We start from the raw sequence: 8,944 nt of genomic DNA, 5'->3' as shown, positions 1-8,944 counted from the left end.
GGGGTCTTCTGCCCCTGCTGACCCCAGCCCAGTGGAGCCAGCACCATGACCTGCCCGGGCCTGTTTTTAGGAGCCAGCCCTGCCTCCCCCTCCTGCCCACAGACCAGCCTCAGGAAAACGCCAACAGAGAAAAGGAGGTTGTTTTGGGTGACAATGAAACTGCCAATAAAATCTCAAACGCAGAGATAGGCAATGACTATTTCACTTATTCTGACAGTTTGAGACTTTGCTGGGGAAGGGAAGTGACAGGCACCTGCTGACATCAACACCACTTCTTTCGGAGAACAGCCCGTGGGAGGGGGCTTCCGGGGAGACCTGCCTTGCCCAGATGCCAAGCGGGCTGTGGCTGCTGCTGTTGGCAGCAGGGGCTGTGGTCACCCACGGAGGAGAGACTGGACACCCTGATTCTATCCACAACTCCCCTCTGAACACAGACATATGCCAGGCTCTGGCTGGAGACCACAGAGGCAGAAACAACCAGCAAACCCCCTGTCCTTAGGGTTTGTTTTGTTTTGTTTTGTTTGAGACAAGGTCTGGCTCTATCACTCAGGCTGGAGTGCAGTGGTGGTGCACTCACAACTCACTGTAACCTCTACCTCTTGGGTTCAAGCCATCCTCCCACCTCAGCCTCCAGAACAGCTGGGACTACAAGCACTCACCACGACACCCAGCTAATTTTTGTATTTTATTGCAGAGATGGGGTTTCGACATGTTGCCCAGGCTGGTCTCAAACTCCTGAGCTCCAGCCATCCTGCCATCCTCCCACCTCAGCCTCCCGAGTAGCTGGGACTATGAGCGCTTACCACGATGCCCAGCTAATTTTGTATTTTTTGTATAGATGGGGTTTCACCTTGTTGCCTAGGCTGATCTCAAACTCATGAGCTCAAGCAATCCTCCCACCTCAGCCTCCCAAAGTGCTGGGATTACCCACATAAGCCACCATGCCCAGCCCCTTAGGGGTTATTGGGAGTGGAATCATGTCCCCGACAAAGAGATTTTGAAGTCCTAACCCCGGATTCCCATGAGTGTGACTTTATTTGAAAATGAGGTCTTTGTAGATGGAATCAAGTTAAGATGAGGTCGTGAGGGTGAGCTGGTGTCCTTATAAGAGAGAATGCCATGTGAAGCCAGGCACACAGGGAAAAGGCCATGTGTCAGCAGTAGGCCAAGGCTGGAGTGATGCAGCCGTAAGCCCAGGACTGCCAGCCAACACCAGAAGCTAGGAAGAGGCAAGGGAAGGTTCCACTCAGTGTCTCAGAGGGATCCTGGTCCTGCCGACACCTTGATTCTAGACTTCTGGCTTCCTGAACCATGAGAGAGTAAATCTCTGTTGTTTTAAGCCACCACATTTGCGGTACTTTGTTATAGGAGCCCTAGTTAGAACACTGATATAAAGGGCTTCCATGCCAACTAGGGCATCATCAGGGAGACCCCACCTCCAGCTGCAGACTACCAAAAGAGGGGTATATGGCCAAGCACAGTGGCTCACGTCTGTTATCCCAGCACTTTGGGAGGCCGAGGTGTGAGGGATTGTTCGAGCCCAGGAGTTCAAGACCACCCTGGGCAACACAGCAAGAACCCCATCACTACAAAAAAAAAAAAAAAATGTAAAAAATTAGCCAGGCATGCTAGTGCATGCCTGTAGTTCCAGCTACTTGAGAGGCTGAGATGGGAGGATCACTTGAGCCCATGAGTTCAAGGCTGCAGTAAGCTGTGATTGTGCCACCACACAGCAGCCCGGGTGACAGAGTGAGAACAAGTCTCAAACAAAGGAAGTGGGGTATACCCACTCCTTGAACAGGGTGACAAGGTGGACTCCAAAACTGAAAGGCCGCTCCAGGAACCTACAAAATCCTCCTGTCACCTCCTCTCCATCTGTCCCTAACGCCACTGCCCCTCTCCAGCCATTGTACCTCTCACTTGACTCCTTTCCCCCGCCCCCTCCATTTATCATGCCACAGCCAGAGAATTTTCTAAAGCATCATTATAACCCCACCATCCCTGCCTAACACCCAGCCTGGCTCCCCAGGGCCCTCAGGATAAAACTTGCTTTATGTTGGCTTCATACTTACTATAGGTTCCAGCTGAACACAGAACCGCATTTGGATTCTCTGTGCACACCACAGTGTTGTTCACTTCAGTGCCTTTGCTGCCTCAAATGCCCTCTCTCACCTTCTAGCCCAGCCAAAATTTCACCAAGGTACCTCCTCCTCCAGGAAGCCTTCCTTGATCCCACACAAGGCTGGGATATGCACCCCTCTTCTTCCCTGGCTCCCATGGTAACTTGGAATCCACTGCTCTTCACTGTCATCAGTTTGCTTAGCTTGCTCGCCCTGTAAGCCCTGGAGGGCAGGGAAGGGTTCGTCTGAGCCCAGGCAGTACCTCCACTGGCTACCTCCACCCCAGTCACACTTGGATCTTGGCCAACGAGCTAGCCCTGGAAAAAATGTTGGCTCAACCATCAAGACCCAGGCCAGATCACCTGCTGCTTGTGACACTCTCTGAGTGTGACACTCTGCAAGTCCAGGGCTGGAGAATAGGAACTGACTTTGGGATCAAAGGCTCTGGGTTTGAGCCCCGTCTACCTGCTGGCTGGTCTTAGGCATGTTACTTCCTATTTCTGAGCCTCATTATCTTTGTCTGTGAAATGGGAACAGCAAGACCTACAAATATGGGGCTGAACTGTAGTCATTATTAATGATTATTATCACCATCATAATGACCAGTTCATTGTAATTATAATGATTATTTTGTGGGCTTCTGTTTCCAAATCCATGTATCTTTCAAGGTTGCCTTCCCTGCCCAAATGCTCAGACTCGTGAGTCATGCATGCACCCTGGGAGAGTACTCAATGTTCCTATATGTCATTGAATTCTTGTAACTCTGTACATATTTATTTGATATTCCTCTAACTGGATGACATCTCCCTTGCCAGCAGGGACTGTGTCATATTTCAGGGGCTTTTGAGAAACTCAGCAACTGCTGCTTGGTAGATGTGTGCCCTCACTGCCCACCCAGGCCCTACACCGATCTGAAACACCCCAGGGCCAGGGCCTTGAGTTGAGGAAGACACCACAGGGTAGAGGTTACAAACTGAATGAGAGGTCAGGAAGACCCGTGTTTCCAGCCAGCTCTGCCCCTAGCAGGCTGTGACACTAAGGTTCAGCCACTTCACCTTTCTGAGCCTCGAATTTCCCTTCTGCAAAGTGGGGCATAGAATACCTACTTCTCAGGACATCGGGAGACAGCGTACACCAAAGTGTCTGGCACACAGCAGATGTTAGACGAATGAGCAGGTATTGAACCTCAGAGTCCTGGGGTTGATCCCAGCTTCACCCTTTCCTGCCTGGGTGATGTCAGGCAGACCCCACCACAATTCTGACTGTCAGGTTTCTCTTCTAGGGAATGGAGAGCTCTTGTGAGAATGAAATGAGGTCATGGGTGTTAAGCCTGGCACCAGTATGTGCAGTAAGTAATGGCTACTATTTCATTGCCTTGAATTGTAGAAACGTTCGGACCCGCATTCATCAGGGCCAGTGCCCCCACACCCAAGACCTGTGACACGGAGTGAGGGAGAGGATGCAGACAGGAGCTGGCAGCATGTGGCCCTCCCCCAAATAAGGACATTTCCTAGGCCTGGGGCCTTCCAGCTCATCACCTCAAAGGACTCACTAGTCCCCTGGATGCTGAGAGGGAAGGTCTATAAAGGCCCTTCCTTCCCTTTGAGTAAAGCAAGGAGAAGAAGAGAAGCAGCTACCTGCTTCTGACCAACACCTGACGCCCACCCATTCCAAGACCCAGCAAGGCCCTTTGGATGGCTGGGCAGGTGGCCTAGGGCGGCCAGATGTCCTGAGCTGAGCAGGACGGCCACGTTGCAGGCAAGGGGGCCTTTGTCTGTTTACTTTTGTGCTCATTCATTCATTCATTCCTTTATGCATCCATTCATCCAGAAAGACTCAAGTTCTTAGCATGAGCCAGGCACTGAGCTAGACTCGGGGGGACCAGTGAGTGGGCTCCGATGCGTGCCCTTGGGAAGTGGCAGTTTCCTGAGGAGATAGGCGATGTAACCAGTCAACAGAAGATGGCACATTAGGAAATAAAGCAAAGGGAGAGATGGAGGGCAAGAGGGGAGAACTGCAGGAGGAGGAGGGTGGGTCAGGAAACGCTCTTGGAGGAGGTGAGTGGTAAACTGAGGCCAGGTGCCAGCCAGGTGAAGTGTGAGGGCACGGGGGAGGCATGTGTGCATGGTGGGGAGGTGTGTGTGTGTGTGTGTGTGTGGCGGCAGGGTTGGGGGGGCGGGGGATGTTCCAGGCAGAAGGAATAGTAGAGGCAAAGGGCCTGGGGTGCCACTTGTTTCCATCTCCATCATCATCACTGTCACCATTGCTCCCATCTAGCCAGGGCTCCCTGTGTGGGCACCGGGAGGGACTCCATGTTCATTTTTCTCTCCTGCACCCGAGCGTGGGCTTCTGGAAGGCAGGCTGGATCAGCATGGCCCGCCACGACCTCCTCTGTGACTCAGCACAGCACCTGGTGCAGAATCGTCACCCCGTCCCATGTACTGAGTGAACATGCACAGTGAATATGCAGTTCCTGTGTTCAGTGCCCTGCACCTGCCGCCTCGCTTTATCCCCACAACCACCTGATGAGCCAGTTCCTCATCTCCATTTTCCAGATAAAGAAACCGAGGCTGAGAGGCAATGTTGCTCAGCCAAGGCCACACAGCCAGCAAGTGGCAGAGCTGAGATTTGAACCCAGTTCTACCTGGGCTTTTCCGCTCCATTGCCCAGGCCCTCAGGCCCCTGGATCAGGAAGTAGTGGGAGTGGGATGGAGGGGGAGCACAGAGCAGGGCCCCCAGCCCCCTGCTTCCAAGGGAAGCAGGTCCGAGAGGGACAGTATGGCCAGCCAGCTCCATAAATAACCTGGGTCCCAGGGCCCTGCCGGCGGTTTAGCAGCTGGAGAGAGTGTGTGTGTGTAATACAAACAGCACTAATCCCCTGTCAGTTAAACTGGATATCAGAGGAGACAAGCTTCCGAGCGGGGCAACCTAATTGAATCGAATTGAAAAGGCGGAATGGGCGGCCAGGCGGCCAAGGAGGGCTGCCGGGAGCAGAGCAGGCGGCTCGGCGCAGCTGTCTGGGCCTCTCCGCTGCCCTGGGCCGGGCGGCATTCCAGCCCCCACCACAGGGAGCCAGGCTCAGGGAGTGGGAATCTCAAGAAAGGGGGGTGCACTCCCAGCCAGGGTGCTCCGCCCCCTCTGGCTTCCCCTTTATCTGCTGGCTCTGCTGTTTTCTCTCCATCGCTGACCCTTTTTCTGCTCCCTCTGTTATCTCGAATAATGTCACTGCCTCTTTAGAATCTAGTCATCAGAGCAGAAAGAAGTCCGTGCTGACACTGATAAAAAAATACCATCTGTGCCTCCCGGGGACGAGCTGGCAACCCAGCCGCCGGTGCCCCCGCTGCCCCGCCACCCGCCGGCCTGCCGCTTCATGGGGCACTGAGGGGTAATCAGATTCCGGGGAGGGAGGCCTTGGGGGTGACCCCCACACCCCAGCTCACTCCCCAGAGCCGGGGGGCCCAGCTTCTGAAGGTCTCAACCCTGGGGCAGTTTCCATTTTGCATCCGGGCTTGACATAATCATTTGTTACTGTTTAAAAATTGGTTTTATTACTGAACAGTATTTAAAAATCAAATTTTATCCACAACTCCAGATTTCTGAATTATCTTTAAAAACTAAATAGAAAGGTTTGGATGGTGGGCCCACCACCCTGCAGGGCAACAGCTGGCTGGAGCTGAGGGCAGGGGCCTGCCGTGTCCTCCCCAAGCCTGGCTTGGTGGCTGCCTGCCTGGTCCCTGGAGGCTTGTGAGTTTGAGACCTCTGAGCAGGGAGAGGTTATCAGAGTGATGCTGAGATGCAGGCAGGGAACAAGACCAGGCCACAGCCCCCGGGTGCTTCTCATGGGACTGGGAATAATATATCAGACATGAGAAGGAGACCGAGATCCAGAGAGGGGAAGCCACTCACCCACGTCACACAGCATTTAGAAATGCTGGCTCCCTGCATAGCATAGTGTTCTCCTTAACCACAGGAGGCAGGTGGCGAGGTAGGGAGTCCCAATCCTGGCCTTGCCACACACCTTCACTGTACTCATCAAAGCCGTGACTCTTGGATCTATGTGCCCTCTGTCCTCCTTGGAGCCAACTCTGGTCAAAACTCACTACTGGCATCAGCAGAGGTACTAGTGTCTCCCAGGGCCAGCGAGGACACGTTAGTAGTCCTCTTGCTCTTTTTTCTGACCTTGGGATGCCCCACCTTGACCCAGCACCCTCAGGCATTCAGAGCCTGGGTTGGAGTCCCACCTCTGCCACAACCATACTGCGTGAGTCATCTCTGTGCCTCAGTTTCCTCATCTGCAGAGTGGAGGTCCTTGTGGCTCTATCAGGGAATGATCTTGATGGACCAATGTCCATCAAGTGGTGGATGTGCCTCTTTGAGGCAGATGGTAGGAGATGGTAACGTGGGGTCAATGAGAGCCACTCTGATGCCCACCAAGGACAAGGCCAGCTGTGTGCACAAAACATCCCCTGCCCAGTGAAGTCAAATAGGGGAATGGAGCAGATGTGGCTGTCTTAGCAATAGAAGGCAGGTGCTCGGTTTGAGGGGAGTCTCTTCCTCCAAGGTCGTGTCCTCCAACTTCCAGACCTGTGATCATTACTGGCTGACATTGTGGTCTCAGGTAGCCCAGCCAGATCCAACTAGTTGCTTAAGTCTCTCAGGACTGAAAGGGGTGGCTCTTCCCTCCAATCTCCCTCTGGGGACAGGACATGTCAGCAAAACCCAGCCTTGCCTAGTGATGAAAGGAAGCCCCAGGCTTTGGAGTCAGTCCTACTGGATTCAAATCCTGGCTTGGTCACCTCTGAGCTGTCGCATCGCCTCTCTGAGCCTCAGTTTCCCCCTCTCTGATAATAACAATAGTTCCTGTCCCCTGGGTGCTGGGTCTAAGTACTAGGTGCCAGGCTACATTTTATTTATTTATTTATCTGAGACAGAGTCTCGCTCCTTTGTGAGATGGGCCCTGGTCAGACCCTGTGGTGCAGGTGGTCTCATCCAGTCAGAATGACAGGGTTCAAACCCGAGCACACTACCTTGGGTGAGTCACTGAGCCTGTCTGAGAGCATCTGTCTGCTTCTCTGCAAAACGGGAAAATAATTCAGGCCCACAACCCACGACACTCTGAAACCCAGGACCCTGGCATCAAAGTTCATTTGTCAGCAAATGCAGCAGGCTGGGCATGGTGGCTCATGCCTGTAATCCCAGCACCTTGGGAGGCTGAGGCGGGAGGATCGATTGAGCCCAGGAACTGGAAACCAGCCTGGGCAACATAGCAAAATCCCATCTCTACAAAAAGTAGAAAAAGTAGCAGGGCGTCGTGGCACACACCTGTAGTCTCAGTTACTCAGGAGGCTGAGGTGGGAGGATTGCTTGAGCTTAGGAGGTCGAGGTTGCAGTGAGCCATGATCTTGCCACTGCACTACAGCCTGGGCAATAGAGCAAGACCCTGTCTCAAAAAAAAAAGGCCAGTGCCACACAGGCTCACATACTATTTATGGCCTTCACTCCACTTAGTGGGACTCTTGATACCTTTCATATAGAGTCGGGGGTGGGTGGTGCTGCTCCAGATGCCATGTGGAATGAAACATAGGCCGGGGGGTCTCCCTAAAATCTGCAAAATCCTCAATTCCACGTCACATCTGGCCCCAGGATTTTGGACAAGGAATTGTGGTTCTGTTGTACCTGGTCTGCAGGGTTGCTGTGGGAATGAAGTGGAATGATACCTGAGGGGTTTAGCACCCTGCCTGGGGTGTTACATTTCAGGAAACTGAGGCCTAGAGCTGGGGGTGCAGGGGGAGTCCCTGCTGGAAGTCATACAGCCAGCAGGTGCAGAAGCTGAGCCCGAAGACAGGTCTCCGGACAGCAAGTGCTTTTCCTGTGACAATCCTGCTGCATGGAGAAAACCAAACAGCAAGAAAGAGGACAAGGCGGCTTGCTGTGTGACCTGAGGCAGGTCTCCTGCCCTCTCTGAGTCTTGGTCGCCCCATTCACAGCAAACGAGGTAATGGACTGTGTGATCTCCAAGGGTCCTCCTGACCCTCACACTTTTGGATTCTAATTACAAGCAACTGAAGCATCCATTGGCAGACCATTGCCCTTGTCTGTTTCAGTTTTGAGGACATGAGGCGTGAGGTTCGGCCCAGTGCCAGGTTTTCCTTGGACGTGGGGAGGTGGGGACTCTGGGCACAGTGCTGCGAGACCACACATCATGTTCTTTGGCAGGTTGTTTCCTTTGCCTGTTTGTTGTGTAGGTAGGGGGTCTGAGGTGTTCACAGCCAGGTCTGAGGGGGTGGGAGGGGTGAGCTGGGCCGGCACCGCTGGGGCGGATGTGACAACTCAATTCTGTCAATTAGGCAAGGCGGGGAGAGGGAGCTCAGAGAGGTCACCAGTTACCTCCCTGGGGAAAGAGTCTAGACACAGGCTAAGAGCAGGGCCTGGAAGTCACACAGAACTACGTGCAAATCCCACTCTGCCACGTGACCCTGGGCAAATCACTTCCCTACTCTGGCCTCAGTTTACTCACCAACTGAATGGGGATAAGCACGGTAATTAGCTCAATGAACTGAAATGATTCACAGGGATAAAGCACACAAAGCACTTAGCACCATGCTGGGCACATAGTAGGTGCTCAGTAAAGGGTTCAAGACCTCCCAAAGCCATGTGGAAGGGCTGGATTCTGAATGACCAGTGTAGAAGACAGGGTGTTCTGCAGGATGACCGACTGGGTCTCTTGAGCAAGTCATATCATGGAGAAAAAAAGGTGTGTGTGTGTGTGTGTGTGTGTGTGTGTGTGTGTGTGTGTGTGTGTGTGTGTGTGTGTGTGTGTGTGT

The sequence above is a fragment of the Colobus angolensis genome, unplaced genomic scaffold (assembly GCF_000951035.1).
Source record: "Colobus angolensis palliatus isolate OR3802 unplaced genomic scaffold, Cang.pa_1.0 Scaffold10, whole genome shotgun sequence".
In the NCBI taxonomy this organism is placed as follows: Eukaryota; Metazoa; Chordata; class Mammalia; order Primates; family Cercopithecidae; genus Colobus; species Colobus angolensis.
The sequence above is the reverse complement of the archived record's forward strand: the minus strand, read 5'-3'. Positions refer to the sequence as shown.